The 17494-nt window shown below is 42.9% G+C and overlaps 1 long non-coding RNA gene across 1 annotated transcript in view; it reads right to left on the bottom strand.

Annotated features, from left to right (window-relative positions):
• LOC144315190 (uncharacterized) overlaps positions 1 to 12491 on the bottom strand; it is a 42358-nt gene extending 29867 nt beyond the window's left edge. The window contains exons 1-2 of the long non-coding RNA XR_013380950.1: positions 12289 to 12491; positions 11615 to 11853 (exon numbers count right to left, since the gene is read on the bottom strand). This is a non-coding gene — a long non-coding RNA (uncharacterized LOC144315190). The remainder of the gene's footprint in view (positions 1 to 11614; positions 11854 to 12288) is intronic.
• Between the last annotated feature and the right edge of the window lie 5003 nt (positions 12492 to 17494).

Raw genomic sequence — 17494 nt, 5'->3', positions numbered from 1 at the left:
CTACATCCTTAATTTTAAGAATTTAGCTTTTTGTTGTTAAGCTTTTAGGCTCTTTATTCCCTGCCTTATTCCAACAGAGCCCAGTCTCGTGTAACTCCCTTGTCATAGACTTAGGCACTCCTAGGTCTACTGGTAGACCTACTGGAGCTGGTAAGTGTTCAGCAAGTGGATCTCGTGGGAGAAAACTCCTGATTTATAGCATTTTCTGATTTCTGTGGTGGACCTGCTCCCAATATGGCTGATTTCAAGCCTTCTGACATTACTGAACATGGAGAGTTGGGAGAAATGAACAAAACTGACTCTTGAGAGTGTGTGCAAGCCATTTCTGGCATTCCTTTGACTGGGTTAGAATCTGTTGTATTGTCCTAACCAAAGCATGGCCAGCCAGCGAAGTTGGTTGTGTTCATCAAGATACTTTGGTTGCAAGGAACAGAATCCAAACACAGTTAGATGAAGCAAAAAGAGAAATTTATCAGAAAGAGCCCAGAATAAGTCATGGAATCCAAGGAAGAGTTGAATGTCCAGAACTAGGAATAGCCTATGTTGCTTTGGTGACCTCAAAAGCAGTTTTGCTGGACTTCTCTCAGAGCTCTGCCATTTTAGGACTTGATTTCTATTCCCAGTTTCTGACTGTCATTGAAATTCCTTAGAGAGACCCTGATTTCCCTCAAGTTAGGTGTCCTTACCTGGTAAAATGTAGCTCTAATCTGACTTCAGTGTCATTTACTGAATACATGACTTCTAGGAAGCAGGACTTGCTTACATAATGTGTAGGATTCAGTGCAGAGTGAAAATATGTTCGAAAATTATTAAGAATTTCAAGATGGCACATTAGAGCATTAAACCAAGTGTAGGGCCCTTTTAAACACAGGGACCTGTATGCTTGCCCAGGTCACATGCCCTTGAATCTGGCTCTGTTGAGGGGCTCACCCTGTGATCCGATTATGATGTCTGTCTTGAGTTCTTTTGAATTGCTCACTTGGGAATACTGTAAGGCAAGTCTATGGAGAGGCGATGTGGCAGGAGATTGAGGCTTGCCAGCCACTACATGACTGAACTTGGAAGCAGGTAACACACTTACCCCACCCCTTCCCCCCAACCCAGCAAGGCTTCAGATGACACTGCAGACCTGAATTATACTTTCTACTTCATGAGAGACTTTCAGGCAAAGGCACCTAGTTAATCCATGCTTGGATTTCTAACATATGGAAAGTATGAAATAATAATTGTTTGTTGTTTTAAACCACCAAGTTTTGTAGGCTACTTTGTTACCCTGCAAAAGATGATGACTATAGTGTTATTCATTACTTTTGACCTATTGAAATGTATTATAATTTACACGTGGGTGGTTGAGTGAGTTTATATATTATGTCATCTAACTTTAACTTGCAAAAAAAAATGGATGAGTGATTTAAAAACAATTCTGCAAAGAAACTGAAGTTTGGAACTAATGCTGATAATGCAAAGAAATTAACCCCAAGGAAATGACTTTTTATCAGACACAGTTTATGGAGAAAAATAACAGGACCAATCAAATCTGTCAGGATCACAACCAAAAAAGTCAACATTCTGAAATGTAGATTTATACCCCCTTGAAATGTTAGCTAATTATGGCAGTACATGTATAAAAATTATAAATAAGTAAATATTCCTATGTTTGTGCATGCTCAAAAAAACTGATGGGTTGCATGATCAAAATAGATGGATGATGGTTGTGTCTGTGCTTGGAATGGGATTAGGAAATAGCACCAGTCTCTCGTTCTGAGGCACCTGATTATGATACCATCAGTGCAAGGGAGGACAGTGGTCAGGTCGCCCAGGTACAGCCTAGGGCAGCAGTTCAGAGTAAAAGATCACTTAAAATAATCAGGAGACTGAAAAGCATTCCGTGATGATAGGGACTAGATTCAGTCATGCTAGATCACATGACACATGGTGGAGACTCATTACTCTTATTTGGATATTAGAGAAAAGAATAATTCCAGAAGACTGGAAATCCATGGGAACATCAAACTACACATGCAATTTAGAAAATAATTTTGGTTGTGATATATAATATTCATTCAGAAAAATATTTTGAACACATATGTAGTTTAACAAATTGAACCTATTGTAACCGCCACCTGGGTCAAGAATTAGAATACTGCCAGCATTCTGGAAGCGCCCCAGGTATCTTCTCCAATTATATCCCTCTCCCTGTATCCCAGAAGCCACTCCTGTTCTGACTTCTGTGATCATTCGTTTTGGCTTTTCTTGATAGTTTTACCACTTTGGCATGTCTCCATAAACAATATGGTTTGATTTTACCTGTCCTTGTGAAGGACAAATGGAAATCATTCTGCATTGTATCCTTTTGCCTTTTATCTTTGGTTCAACACTCTTAGAGAGTCATTTGTGCTGCAGATTGCTACATTTATCTTTATTGTTATATGGTCCTCATTTTATGAATATCCTAATTATTTATCCATTCTTTGTAGGAGAACATTTGGCTTATTTCCATTTTATGGTTATCATAATCAATTCTGCCTTAAACATTCTGGTACACATATCCTTGTGTACACATACATGAGTTTCTTTAGAACACATATAGTATGGAAGTACAGAATTATAAGCTGTGTATATCTTCAAATGTAGTGGATAATGCCAAATTGTTTTCTAAAGCAGTTATACGAATTTATACCACTCCACGATGTTTGAGATTTCTCATTATTACATAAACATCTTTGCCAATACTTGGTATTGTCAAACTTCAAATTCTTGCCAAGCTGGTGGGCTTGTAGTGTTTTCTCTTTGTGGCTTTAATTTGCATTTCCCTCATTACCAATAAAATGCTTTTACATTTACATATTGGCCACTTGTATTTCTTCTTTGGTGATTTGTTGAGTTTTGTCCATTTTTCTATTGAGTTGAGTTTCTCTTACTAATATGGAATAGTTTTTAAAATATATTTTCAATTTATTGTCACTCATATATTACAAATTCTGTAATAGATTTACATCTTCCAACTACAGTTTGACCTTTTATTATTTTCATAGAATCCTTTGATGGGGGATGCCTGGGTGGCTCAGGGGTTGAGCTTCTGCCTTCGGTTCAGGGCATGATCCTGGGGTCAGGGATCAAATCCTGCATTGGGCTCCTTGTGGGGAACTTGCTTCTCCCTCTGCTTATGTTTCTGCTTCTCTCTGTGTGTCTCTCATGAATAAATAAATAAAATCTTTTTAAAAATCCTTTGATGAATACAAGCTCTTAATTTTAATGTAGCCAAATTCATGTATCTTTCATTTTTGAATCTTATTTAAGAAGACTTTGTATCTATCTATTTCTTACATGAAAATATTCTGGGGGTACTTGGGTGCTCAGTAGTTGAGCATCTGCCTTTGGCTCAGGCCGTGATCCTGGGGTCCTGGGATCAAGTCCTACATCAGGCTTCCTTAATGGAGCCTGCTACTCCCTCTTCCTCTCTCTCATGAATAAATAAATAAAAATCTTTTAAAAATATTCCATATTATCATCTAAAAGTTTATAGTCTAACCTTTTGCATTTGGATCACTAGTCTACCTGGAATTCATCATTGGAAAGGTATTTCTCTGCTCACTGACCTGCCATATACCTCTTTCATATATCAAGTGTTCACATATATGCATATACTTTTTCTCTCTATTCTACTCCATCAGGCCATCTGTCCCTCTCCGTGCCAATACCACACTGCCTCCACTATAATTTTAAACAAACCTAGTGTCTGGGAGAGCAAGTCTTTCTACTTCATTGTTTTCTTCAGGAGGGTCAGATATATTTTTGTGTTGACATCTAAGTTTTAGGATCAACTTCGCAAATTCTACCAAAACCTTGCTAAAATTTTGGCTAGGATTAAGATTACATGGAATCCATTAATCAACTTAGGGAAAATTAGTTTCCTTCCATTATTGGGTCTTGGATACTATCCATGAATATGGTATATTTCATATTTACCATTTGTTTAGGTTTTCTTTAATCTCTCTCAATACAGTTTTAACTTTTGTCTATGCAGGTCTTTCATATGTTAAAAATACATATTAATTGCTTCATATATTTTATATATTTTGTGGTTGATTTATAGGAATACAACTGAGTTTTGTATATTGCTATTGTATCCATTTACCTTGGTAAATTCCCCTATCAATTCTAATGATTTATCTGTAGGGTATTTTAGATTTCCTATGAGCACATTCTTATCTTTTTTTCTTGTCCTTGCCTTAGTGCACTGTCTAGGGTCTCCACTATAACATTCAATATTACAATTTTTATGCATGTATCTTATACCTTTGTGATACTGTGAGTTCAAGGAGGATAGATAATCCATCATCCAGGTGGCTAATCATAGCAGAAACTATAGGTGGTCATGGAGGGCAGGGGACAAGTTGAAAAACTGAGCTCAGAATCAAAATCAGAACCAATAGGACAGAATACTGAGATGAAGGTGCAGAGTGCATGGATTAGCCTAGTCAAGGACCTGAGCTGAATACAGAAAGGACAATAGCTGATTTTCTTAACTTCTAGTGCAGTGTTAGGCACTTTTAAACTCATAATTCTCTTCCCTAAACAAATCATGGGTTGCTCCCCCCCCCCCCCCACCGGGTGTGTCATTGTGTTTCTACTGCTCTTAACTTAAAACTCAAATTTTATATGATCTTGCTTCTGCCCACCTCTCCAACCCAACCCTGGTCTGACCCTCCCCCTTTCCCCCACCATCCCTTGTTGTGCTCCAATCACTCTGATTTCTTTCTAGTTTCTAGAAAACCCCAAGCTTCTTCTCCTATTTATGCTTTGCCTATCTATTCCTTCTGCCTGGAACACTCTTTCCACCATCCCTCCTCTGGGTGACTGGGCCTGCTTCTTGTCAGGTCTCTGCTCCGATGTAACTTTCTTAAGCAGGCCTATGCTCTATTGCACCATGTAGCTTGGCTCCCCATGAAGTCTATCCTAAAGCCCCTGTACTTTTCCTTAAAGGCTCTCACCAAAATAGCAACTTCATTCCTGTGTTATTATTTGACTAACATCTCCCAATTAGATTGTAAATTCCAAAAGAGAGGCAGCCTGTGTCAAGCTTCCTCAGTGCTGGCTCCCCCAGCACCTGGCTAGTGTCTGACACACACAAGGCAGGTAATAATCACTCCCTAAACTAAAACCTATAGATCGTCACTCTTGACTTTCCTTGATGTCTCTGCCCCTGTGTCCTCCCCCTTTTTCTCTGGTGCCCTCAGGTGCTCCTTCCTTGCTCCCACAGTCCTATACCCTTGATTCTGTGCTGCTGCATAACCAACCACATGGAACCCTGTGTACCTCCATCTCTATACTGGTCTTATTAAGTTTACCTTGTATTCTCAGGTGCACCTGCACAGGTGCCAGGCACATAATAGGCACCAATGTATCCTAGCTTGAGGAAATGAACAAATGCAAATGAATAACAAATGTTGAATGGCTTGTGTCTGTGGATACAACAAGTATTAGAGAGTTGCTTACCATGGGGCAATCTCTGAAACAAAGATAACTAATTGCATGTTCCTTATTATAATTTAGTAGTTAATCTCCCTTTGAGAGAATCCAAGATAGAAATACTTTACATTGAATTGCAGTCAGTAGTGAATCCTGTTGCAGAGAGGATCTGGGTAGCGTATGCATGTGTGGATGTGTATGTAATATAATATATATATTTTTTTCTTTCTAAAAAAACTTACAAAAATAAAGAAAATGTCAAAGCCTTTTAAAGGGCGCGATCACGCTGAGTAATACAACCCTTCCTTGATTTTTACATTATTTCAGTATGAGATGTTTTTATGGCTCTTGCTAAAAATAAAAGACATTTCAGAGTTTCTCAGTAAATGAAGCACTGCAGACTTTTCAGTTTTGTTGTTTCCCCTAAAATTAATATAATTAATTAAAACGCAATGTTAGTCTGATTTACAATCTGTGAGTCAATGAGTCACAGGATCTTATGCTAATAGGGCAGTTCAGCTTTCTGAGCTCTTTACAGAAAAAGGCCCCAGCGAAAGGCCAAGAACAGGGATGATGTGACAGAGAGGCCGTGAAAGAAGGACTTTCCTAACCAGGCTATGGTATATTTATATTGTGTTTGGAATGGAGGAGTCTGAGAATAATTTGGAAAGACAACTGCTTTTATCAAGTGTAAGAAATTAGTTTAACTGAATTTAAATGTAATTACAGGAGCAGCTGGTGAAGGCTAATTTCTGTTCAGTCTGGTTTCTCAAGAACCGCACCCCCATTCTGTTCCCTGGGAAAGGATCAAGTTTCAAGCTTTACATCACTAACACCAACCTTCATAGGCTGGTCTTGGCCTAGGTCAGCACTAGGAGCCACAGAAGAGGGAGATTACCGCTCTCCCAGTGTTTACCTGTACTTGCTCCTTCCCTTCCTTTGAAAAGAGTCCCAGCCAGGTGTGAGTATCATGTTGACGTTACTTTAAAAGACTGATTCCACTAGGGTCGGTTCTGATGGGATCTCGTCTAGATGGCACCTGGGCTAGCATCCAGGCTTTTTAGCAGCTTCTCCCAGTCCAGGATGATGAATCCCACGTGACGAGGAAAACTGTTGCCTTCAAGAACTGGAAAGTTCTTAAATGTCATCTACTTGGGACAAATCACTCACTTTTATAGATTGAGAACAGAGAGCCTGAGACAGGTATTCTGCCTGCCAGTCCAACCTTACCACCACCACCCCACACAGCATAACCACACCTCAAAAATGTAGGCCCCATTCCTTCCACATAGGATCAAAAACTCTCCTACCCAAACGCAGGTCAAAACACACATCTGTAAGGATCCTCTCAAATGTGCTAAAGTGTACACAGCGTTCAGACCTGAATTTCTTACCTTTGTGCTGTTCTTAAAACATGGAATGTGTAGAGGTGCCTGGGTGGTTCAGTAGGTTAGGCATCTGACTTTGATTTTGGCTCAGGTCGTGATCTCAGAGTCATGAGATTGAGCTTTGCACACTCAGCTGGGAGTCAACCTGAGATTCTCTCCCTCCCCCTCTGCCCCTACCCTTTCTCTCTAAAAATGAATAAATAAATAAAGTATTTTTAAAAAAATATGGAATGTGTAAACCTTTTCGGTCATTTACACCCCAGTGTAAAGGAAATTATGAGATTATTAGTAGGAGAAGGGATTGTCACAGAAGAAAGAGATAAGGGAACTGATAAAGGTTGCTCTGTGGAAGCTGAACAAAGGAAGTGGGGAGGGACTCCAGGTAAACATTACTGGGGTCACCCGGCTGGTCCTGCTCCTGCACTCAGATCAAGTTATTCTCTAGGTGCCAGGAGGCCTGTGAAGTCATGCTTCCCAAGGGGTCACCTGGCTCCAGTTCTGAATTCATGGCCCTAGGAGCTGGGCCTGGGGTTTCCTGTCTCATAGGCAACCTCCCTTGGAGCCTCCACATACTAGAAATGTCACTTGTGGCTTGTGGGCTTCCCTCTCAAGGGTCACCAGATGAGCATCAGCCAAAGGCCAGGAGCTACCCATTGCTCAGAGTTTGTCCATCCAACCAGTGGCACTCACCCCACAGTTCCTGACACTTGTCAGATGACTGGATGCCTTCAGGCCAAAGCTAAAGGGCCTCTGGGCCCGGCTCTGAGCTCAGACAACACTCGCCAAGGCCATCATCCCACTGGCCCCTTCTTCACCGTCATCCTGCATTATCTGTGTGTTGCTTCTTCTTCAGCTTGGATACAGGGCAGCTCCAGTGGCTCCCTCACCTTCCTGAGCACCTCTCAGCAGCTCCCACGTGAGCACACTAAGACCTGGCACACAGGGCCTGGGCCCAAGGGGGTGCTGCAGGGACCCCTAGCCCCTGCCTCCTTGGAAATCTCCTCAGGGTTCCCACACCATCCCCCTCACCGTGTGTTTGCAAAAGACAAAGGGCTGATCCCACCAGACTGTTATCAAAGTTAGCACACCCAGTCTCATTCCTGAAGGTCTGTTGCCTACAACCTGGGATTTATACCAGATGAAATTCATAATTCCTTTTTATGGGGACTCGACCCATCCTTTTTCTCTGCCATGATTTGCACATCATGGAGGCTTTCTCAAATTATTGCCAGGGTTTGGAGAAGAACAAGGGACCCCAAATAGCCTGTGGTCATCAGTATGTGTTAGGAAGATCTGGGCAGGGGGAGATCCCATCCTGCACACGTGGCACCCACCGCATGCCTCCTGAAGGCTCCTCCTCCAGTTCTTGGGGCTCAGGCTGCTTAGGGCAAGGCTCCCCGGGGGAGTGGCAATAGGGCTGTGGCCCTGCATCCTGGAGAGTGGCTTGGCTTAGCTATAAGGCAGCTTAGTGAAATCCTTATTTTCCTGGTTCAAACCAGCCAGCCTGACGCCCCAGCTTCTGTCAGCCTGCTCCTTTCCAGGCTATGACTTTTATGAAAGACTGCATCCCCGATCATCTCCTCTTGTTCTACCCTGGCTAACTGTCTTACGACTCCCAGCCTTTGGTGAGCCACACCGAGAAGGCAAGAGGATGGCGCCAGGGAGCATGGGGCAGGCTGGAGTTACCGCCTGCAGTCCCACAGCAAGGCACAGGGGTCAGCGGCAGCTAAGGCTGATGCATGATCCTCAAGCTCAGCCCTTGAAGATGTGCAGGCAACCAAGCTCCTGCACAGGACTGGACAGGAGGAGCCCTTTAGGACCAGACAAGAAAGAGTTTTGTTTTCTGAGCATTCACTCATGGCTCAGCCCATGTGAGGGCTGTTCACTGAGGTGTCTCGGCCAGGTGGTAGATTTCTCCTGTTGTCCTGTAACTTGGCTTGAAGCGGAAGATGACCCATGTCACCTGGCGCCCTGATAACAGAGAGCAAATTCCAGCAAAAAGTGCCCATGCCTGGGCTGGCCATTCCCGTGCCCAGCAGGCAGCTCCCTGCCATCTGGCTACCTTAGAGAGACCACAGCCGCTCTGCTCCTCGCCCACCTGGCTTCAGCTGCTGCCCAACCCCAGTGACAGGGACAGCGTGGCCAACACTGGGCACAGACCTGCCTCTGATTTACCTGTTCTCCTGCTCTGGGGACTGGGAACCAGATCCCCTAATGCTGTTGTGCCCTAGTTTTGCACAGAGTTGATGCCCTGTCCCTTGAGGTAAGCAAGCTTCTAACCTTATTTGCAAATATTGAAAACTACAAAGCTGAAATGCATTTGTGGCATTCAGAACACTAACATTTTTCAGGGGACTTCAGTAAAGATTTCCTATGGCATTAAGAGTAAAATACAAGTACTGGATAGATGAGAATTTCAGGGGAAAATGTATATACATGTTCATTATTAGAATATTCTTATTAGAATAAGAGACCATCATGATGGTTATGAAGAGGTGGTCCAGAAAAGGATCACGCATAGGACCCGGCAGCAAGTGACCTGTCACAATTTCACCATGTTTCTCAAAAGGGGATTTTAAAAGTGTAGTAGCTTGGGATACTCCTACACATCTGAGCACTTTATTTGTTGGTTTATTTACACAATGACTTATTTCCAGTGTGTGATCCGAGGATACATGTGATACGATGTAAAAGTATAGAGAAGTACATGGGAAGTCAGAGACTGCACATTTAGAATGGGAGGGAAAATCTGGCAAGCAGATATATGGATCATAGGGTTACTTGGATAATAGATGTGAGCCACTAATTAAGAATGGTTGATTGCTAAACCTTCTCCTCATCACTGGTGTTGGTGATATTAATCGACACATGCATAAACAAGGTGCTGGCTTCATGTAGGGTAAGACATGCTCCTGCCTTCAAGATGCTCAGGGGCTTGGGACAAGCAAAAAGGATTTCTCCTTTGGGTCCTTGTCCAAATTGAATTCTGTCACAGGTTATTGGAGAAAAGAAGGCTGGGATCAGCAATGTGAGTCCACATAAGAATCCTAGTGGGGACTCACAGTCTACCTGCTGATCCGTGCACATTGACGTCTGTTGGACCAGTAGCCCCATTTCTCCCTGGCTCAGGTCTGGCTGTGCAGTCCCTCTTGGGGAGGACCTGACCAGGTCTCCACAGAGCAGCACCCCTAAACTGCCCCTAACCAATGTGCCCTCATTTGTAAAATGCTCAGCATGGGCAGCATATCTCATGGTTGGAGCGGTGCCTACTGTAATGTCTAAGAGCAACGTACTAGTATATCTGCATGGATTTATCTGATGAATTACCTTAAAAACTAACCCGGAAGAAAGGTTCAGTGTCTAAGGAGGGAAGAAGCTTGAAACAAGGGCCAGATCTTCACACACCGAGGTTTTGGGATTTCCAGCAGCAGTCCCTGCTTGGCACCTCAGTGAAGGAAACACCGAAGACCAGGAAGGGGGTTGGGGAACTGCAGGAAATTTTCACAGCTCACCATTTGGCTAACGTTGGTGCACTGATGGCTAGGCTCTCTGTCTACATCAATTTTTGTGCTCACTTAAGCAAAGTTAATACTAGCCCATTTTGAATTCATGCGTTTGACTTGCTTTTCCCAAGTAAAGAACCCTGGATTGGGTTTGGCCCCATCTCTAGGCAATTTTGGAAAGAAACAAATTGAATTTCAGCACTAGAGCCTCATCCTGGATTTCCCTGGGGGGCTTCTCACCCAGAAATACCCAGAGATCTCATATTGTCCACAGGATAGTCAGTCTTTGCCCATAATAGACCTCAATGGGGTTCACTTATCTTTTAGCCTATCTCAATACTAATCAATTAGCTAAATGTGACTGCCAATCTTTATTTACAAAATAATACAAGGGTGGTGGCTAGTCATTTAATCATCTGCCTTTGGCTCAGGTCATGCTCCAGGGTCCTGGGATTGAGTCCCACATTAGGTTCCCTGTTCCTTGGGACTGGGATGGAGGGTGCCCCTCTTCCCTGTCCCTCTGCTTTCCGCTCCCCCCGACTCAGGCATGTGCTCCTGCTCTCTCTCTCTCTCAAATAAATAAATAAACAAAATCTTAAATAATAATAATACAAAAATTAAATTAAATACTACAGAAAACAAAATTTAAATTTAAAAATTAAAATACAGAAAAAATTATGCCTAGAGCCAACTCCCTACTTTTCTAGCTAATATTATTTTAGACAGAATTTAATGTTACTCTTTTCTAGTATCAAATTCCTCAATTCTTTTTCTCTTCTATTCTTTTTTTTTGGGGGGGGGGAGTCAAATTTTGATGGAGAACGAGTTCTAATGCCAGCTCTGTTCCCAGAGTCTGTTGCCTCAAGGCCTCTTGACACCAGGCTCTTGTCGGGAATGTTTGTTTGTCTTTGGGTCTCACTCCAACAGACCAGGGGGCAGTGAGCATAGAGCCAGAAACCAGGCTTTCTCATCAGAAAGAACTAGCTCAAATTCCAGCACAACTACCCAGTTACTGTCTCGATGCTCTCATTTGCAAAAAGAGGTTCATACACCTGCTCCATATGCATTTTATAAGGATTAAATAAAATAATAAATGTGAGAAGCTTGGTGGGGTGCCGACATACAGCAACGAAGATGGTCATCCTCACCACCAACCTCACATTGTCCTCCTTATCATCATTTTGTGATCATCACTAATTCCCACAACTCATTCAAGAACAAGCCACATATTTCCTTTAAATCTCTGCTCACCAGTGGAGGGCTGGCCCTGTGGAAGGGCAGTGGGACCTGGATCCATTCCGGCTCTCGGCCCTGGTTCTGCCATCTTGGACGGCCTGCTTGACCTCTCCAGGCCCCATTACCTTGTCTGTCCAGTGGGATGACAGCCACTTCCTCACGGGGCTGCTGGGAGGGCTAGCATTAGGGTGTGTACAATGGGTCTAAGTTCATTAAAGATTGGTTTATCCCAGCCTTCATCATTTCTTCTTTCCCTGTGACACAATATTAGAAGAAATCACATCAAAATGAGATATCACACATAAACCTAAAAACCTTGTAATGGCGTAGGCAAAATATTTAGTCTCATTTCATCAGGCCCTATTCTCTTTAGGCTCTGCTAGCTCACAATGGGTATTAATCACTTAATCATACGAGCTAATTTATACTCATCTGTTAATCAGTTAATGGCACTTCCATAAGCATTTACATAATGTTTTTAGCTAGAATAAATGTAATCTCCCTCAGGCTTTTAGGAAGTGCCTCTGTGGTAAACCTATCCTGCCCGGTGATGGGGACCACCTTTGTATGGCTCTTCTTTCAGGATCACCCAACAGCAGCCTACCTTGCCTGTGCCCGAGCCTGCCACTGAGTCTGCTGGACTTGACAAGATCCCCCATGTCTTTGCACAGATCTGTCTAAAGGCTTACCCCTCTGATGGCTGGGTTTCTTCACACCCCCAGGTACACAGTACAATCCACGCCTCTCCTGCCGAGGTTAATGCACAGCTGGACTTGTGTTCTATTAGTGAGCTGGGGCTGGATAAGGAGACAGCAAGAAGGAAGGACACTGGTATCTGGAAACCTGGCCACTTCTGTACCTAATAAATGCAAACTGGAACAGGGTGACACTGGGACCATTGGCATAAACCAGGATAGATGGTCACTCTTGCAAGGAGTCTGTGTTCCTTGTAGAACAACCCTGACAATCAAAGTTGAATGATTTATTGCCACTGCACATTACGACTGAAACATTAGAGAAAATGTCTCCCCAGGATCCAGGGTGCCCACCATTGCACTGTGTGATTGTAGAGATAAGTCAGTATACCTGCAACTCGGTGGCAGCTCAACTGTGGTCAGTCACTGGGGAAGCAATATTAACCCTTTCAATGAAAGAGGCTGGCTCAGCTCATTATCCAACCACCTCAGTTTCTAGACAACAGTTTTGGAAACAAGCCATCTCATGTTTTGAAGGTGGAGAGTGAATGGAATTTAAAGGAAGGCAGGTCAAAGACTGACAGGGAGGGCAGAGAGTGATTGACAAGGACTAGGGGTGAACCTCGAAGAGGTCAAGTGATTTTGCTTCTATTAAAACATAAACTACATATTAGTTGGAATTAGGCATTTGGCTACAGCCCACATTTGGAAAAAGCATCAGCCCGAGCAGCACAGCACCCAAAGCACATCTCTGTGAGTGAAGTTCATGTGAGGTGACTCAGCAAATGCTGTAAAATGGGTTGGATTGGGAAAACCAAGGACTTCTGCTTCTAGGTCAGCTCCTGAAGGCTTAATCCAGTTTCATTTCATCCTTAGATTTGCTGCTGCTGCTGCCACTGGGGCCACCAGTGATCCAAGGGCCTGGGATGGTCTCCAGTTGTCTCCAGCACACTGGCTTGGGGAGTAGGCTCTGAGTCCAAGGATGGACATCTCTGCGGCTAGCCATCTGGTTAATGTTCATCACGCTAGTGTGGGATGCAGACAGGGAACAGACTTAGGACAGAATCAATAATCTGGCAAAGAGGAGGAAGTTCACAGTTTCACAGATGAGTTCCTTAGCATTAATTAATTTATTCATTAATTCAGTAATAATTTATTAAGGGCACATTACATGGCAAGCAATGTGAAAGGCTTGGTTGGAAGACAGCGAGGGAACGTACTATTATCAAGATGTATAAAGATATACCTCAGTATGAGGCCCATACTGAAGGAGCAAGACAACCACATAGACATAATTACAATGCAACCTTAATAAATAACTGTTTTTGTAGATGTGTACAGAGTATTATAGGACTATAAAGGAATATGCAATTATCTGAGGAATTCCATTAAGGCTTCACAGAGGAAACAGTATCAGGGCTGAGCTTGAGAGGCGACAGAGTTTCTAAAGGAATGGGGTAAAAGAGAAGGTAACAGACTTTAAAATTAGGCAGACCTACGCTCTAGCCCTCCATCTAATTGTGTAACACTGGCTTTATTATTCAGCCTTAGAAGGCCTCTGTTTCTCCATCTGCAAGATGGAAATAATCAGCCTAGCTGGCAGTATTTTATAAGAATTAGAACTCATCTACATTAAAAGAAGTGGTGGCTTTATTACATTCACCAGCTGGGTCTGTGAAGGAGGGCATTTTAGATAGAGATGCCCTGTGCATAAAAACAGAGGTTCGTGGCAAGAAACAGTAGGTTTTGCAGACAAAAAAGTAGTCTACCACATTGGGAAAGTAGGCCATGAGAGGAGGGAGTATTAGATGAGGCTGGACAGTGATTGGGGTTAGTTCATAACAGGTCAGTACCGTCCCCGGTGAAGGGGAGCCAGCGCCATTCGGGCTTACCCACGATCGTTCTGCCCAAGGGCTCTCTGCAAGTCTGCTTCATGAGTGGTTTCAGCCCAGCCTTCTTGGTTCTTCTTCCTCCCGGGGCCTTCTCTGCCCGTCATCCTCTGACGGTCCCCACACCGTTCCCACGGTTCTATCCTCAGCGTCACCATATGCCATCCCTCCTGATTCTTTAGCAGCCACGTCTGTTTAGAGCTATATTGAAAGTCACTTCTATCATTCCTCCTGCAGGTGCATTCTGTGCTAAGAATACCCAGCAACAAAAATCCAAACATGCAAACAAAGAAATGGCAGAGAGAACTGGATGACACAGAGACTTCATTGCCCTCTAGACTTTGCTTTCTTCAAGAGTTAGAAAGAGTAATGTTACCAACTTCATAGGATTAAATGAGATAATTTCATGAAGTGCAAAGTAAATGCGTGTTAGGTAGCTGCTATTACTATGATTGCTATTAATTTCATAAAATAGGTTACCATTCAACACATTTGAGAGCTGACTATGTGCAGAGAATCAAAAAATTCCTTTACAGACACATAATCCGCCTACAACTTTTTGGGCAGACATGTTCTGCAGAGAAGAAAGCACAAGCATATGGGAGCAGTGCAATTTAATCATCACCTAATTAGCCAAACTATTTAAAATAGGCCTCACAATGATGATGAAAACATTCTCACTTCTGAATCCCGGAAGCTGTGTCTTCCCGTGATTCTTTCCCTGGAAAACTGTGAGTGGAGAGACTCTTGGCTCTGTGTGGACGCTTCCTCTCCATCACATTCAGACCTCGCTGATTCCAGTCATTTCCTTTCTTTGTCATTAGAGGAGGCCAGGATGGTTTCTGCCATCTTTCCTCATTTTCTTCATTTCCCCTAGTGGTGATTGTGCTTTGTATGGACGGATGTGCCTGACAGAGCAATAACGAGAGCTAATATTTGTTAAGACTTACTACATGGCAGAGGTCATTTGAGCATTTCACCTTCAATCTTTTCATAGCCCTAAGAGATGAACACCGTCGGTACCTCCACATGCTTGGAGAAGCTGAAGCTCTGAAGGGCTAAATAACCTGCCCAAAGTCTCTCAGCTGGTAGGTAGTACAGCCAAGATCCACCTCCAGGCAGTCTGCTTCCAGCTTCCCTAAGAGTTGAAAAGCTGGAGAAATCTTGGGGCTGAGAAGAGGCAGTTGCTATGAGCGAACCCAGTTCTTAACTCTTGTCTCCAAGTGAACCCAAAGCTTCTCTTATAGAGTCTAGTGCAGCCGTATTTTCAGATCATCCAATAATACAATCATGGACACCCATGACAGGTAAATAAATGTTCAATAAAAGGTTTCTCTGAACAGCTAATTATAAAAATTTGGTATGATAGAAAATCCCAGAGAAAGTTCAAACAGAGTAAGAGGCCACAATCTTCCAAGGAGAATCAATCAGAAAGGAAAACTACTGTAAATACGAAGAAACCCCACAAACCGAGGCCAAAGCATGAGACACACGGCAGGCAAGTTCTAGAGAGGATTAAAGCATTTGACAGACAATTGGACTAGATGATTTTTAAAGATCCTTCTAAACCCAGAGATGTCATTATCTGATCCGTAACGTAATTGTATAAGTTCCTAGTGTTCATGTTTTCAGTTGCATGGACTAATTCACAGCAGATCAGCACAGTATTTTGCTTCCATTTGTCTCCAAACATCCAAATTCCACAGGACATCCTAAACCCCACGTGTTGGCGCCACTGACCCCTTCTTTCCATGTGTCTTATCTCTGTTAATGGTTTCACCATTACCAGTGACCTCGATCTGGTGCTCAGAGTCCTCCGCAGCTGCTCCTATACCCTCAGACTCCACACCCAACTGGTCAACAAGCATGGTGAGCAACTAGCCCTCCTCTCCAACCCCACTGCTGCCCTGTTGGTGAAAGTAAATCGTACTACAGTACCTACTGTGGGCTAAAGACACAAAGATGAAAATCACAGTCCTCCTCTTCCAAGAGCAAATAGGCACATAAACATAACTCAAGATCCTGCCAAGAGGCATACAGGGAACAAACGATGCCCGGATCTATATGGATTGAGCATCTCGTTACCTCACCTGGTCACAAAAGCCTCCTAATCTACATGCCTTCTCTATTGTACCTTCATCCCGTTCATTACCCACACTGCCACCCAAACAGTCCCCTCTTTCTGTGTCACTTAGTGCCCCGAAACGTTGAGTGGCCACACTTGTCCATGGGGAGGTCCACGTGAAGAGCAGATTTCTGTGTCATGGCATAGACAACCTGTGGTACGAGTGACAGGTACTTATAAGCTCGTTCAGAGCCTTCTCCAGAGTAAGAAGAGAAACATGGAAATGGGACCCCAGGGTAATGGTGGTATGATACGATTGGCCAAAGGCCTAATATGAAGATACCAGGAAAGAGAAAGAAGATAGGGAAGACAGTGTAACAAGAAGTTGGAAACAGTCAGTGTCAACGAAATTTAAGGGAGAAGAGAACAGAAGACCAGCTACTGATTGCTTACTGGTTTTTGAAAGCTAAACTTTTCTGATGATTGGATTAGGAATCGGGCTTCGTTAGTTTGCAATTTGAATATGAGGTGTAAGAAGGACAGCAAGGATCCTTGTATTCCCTTTTAACAAGGTTGGGAGTGAAAAGGATGCATTTAAAGCATTCTGTCTTATAGCCAATTTATTCAAGCCCAACACCCTGGTTCTAAATGTTGAGAGCAGACACCGTCTTGTTTCTCTTTATGTCCTAATGCCATAGTAACCAGCAGAGTGTTCAATGCATGTTTGTTTGTTTAGGACAATGGTAATTTTTCTGTAATTAATTCTTCTAAAATATTTGAGGGTGCTTGGAAACGGTTGCTTCCACCAATGATCTCAAATACTGTTCATCAGGGTTTTTTTTGTTCTGTTGCTTTGCATTCTCTCTAGAGAAACAGCTAGCTGAGTAGGCAAAGATAAACTTTCAGAGATCACATTTGAGTAATCACAAATTCTGAACTTATAAGGGCCCCAAATAAGATTTATGTTTGTAATTTTGGCAGTCTCTGAACTTGCCATATAAGTCAACAAGGAAACAGGATTTACATTGCTGCCGCTGCCACAAAACAATTTATAAACTTCTTACATGTAAAGCAAATTTCCACCAGTATGCTGCATTGGGTCAGATAGTAGAACACACTTTACATTTCATCCTGTTTCCTGGATGAACAGTGCCTCATATGAATTGTTCTCTTTTTATCTTTTAATTTTTTATTTTATAGATTTTACTTATTTATTTGACACAAAGAGAGAAAGAGCACGAGCACA

The sequence above is a fragment of the Canis aureus genome, chromosome 6, assembly GCF_053574225.1.
Source record: "Canis aureus isolate CA01 chromosome 6, VMU_Caureus_v.1.0, whole genome shotgun sequence".
NCBI classification, from domain to species: domain Eukaryota; kingdom Metazoa; phylum Chordata; class Mammalia; order Carnivora; family Canidae; genus Canis; species Canis aureus.
Note: the sequence above shows the minus strand (reverse complement) of the source record. Positions and strands in the feature narration are given on the sequence as shown.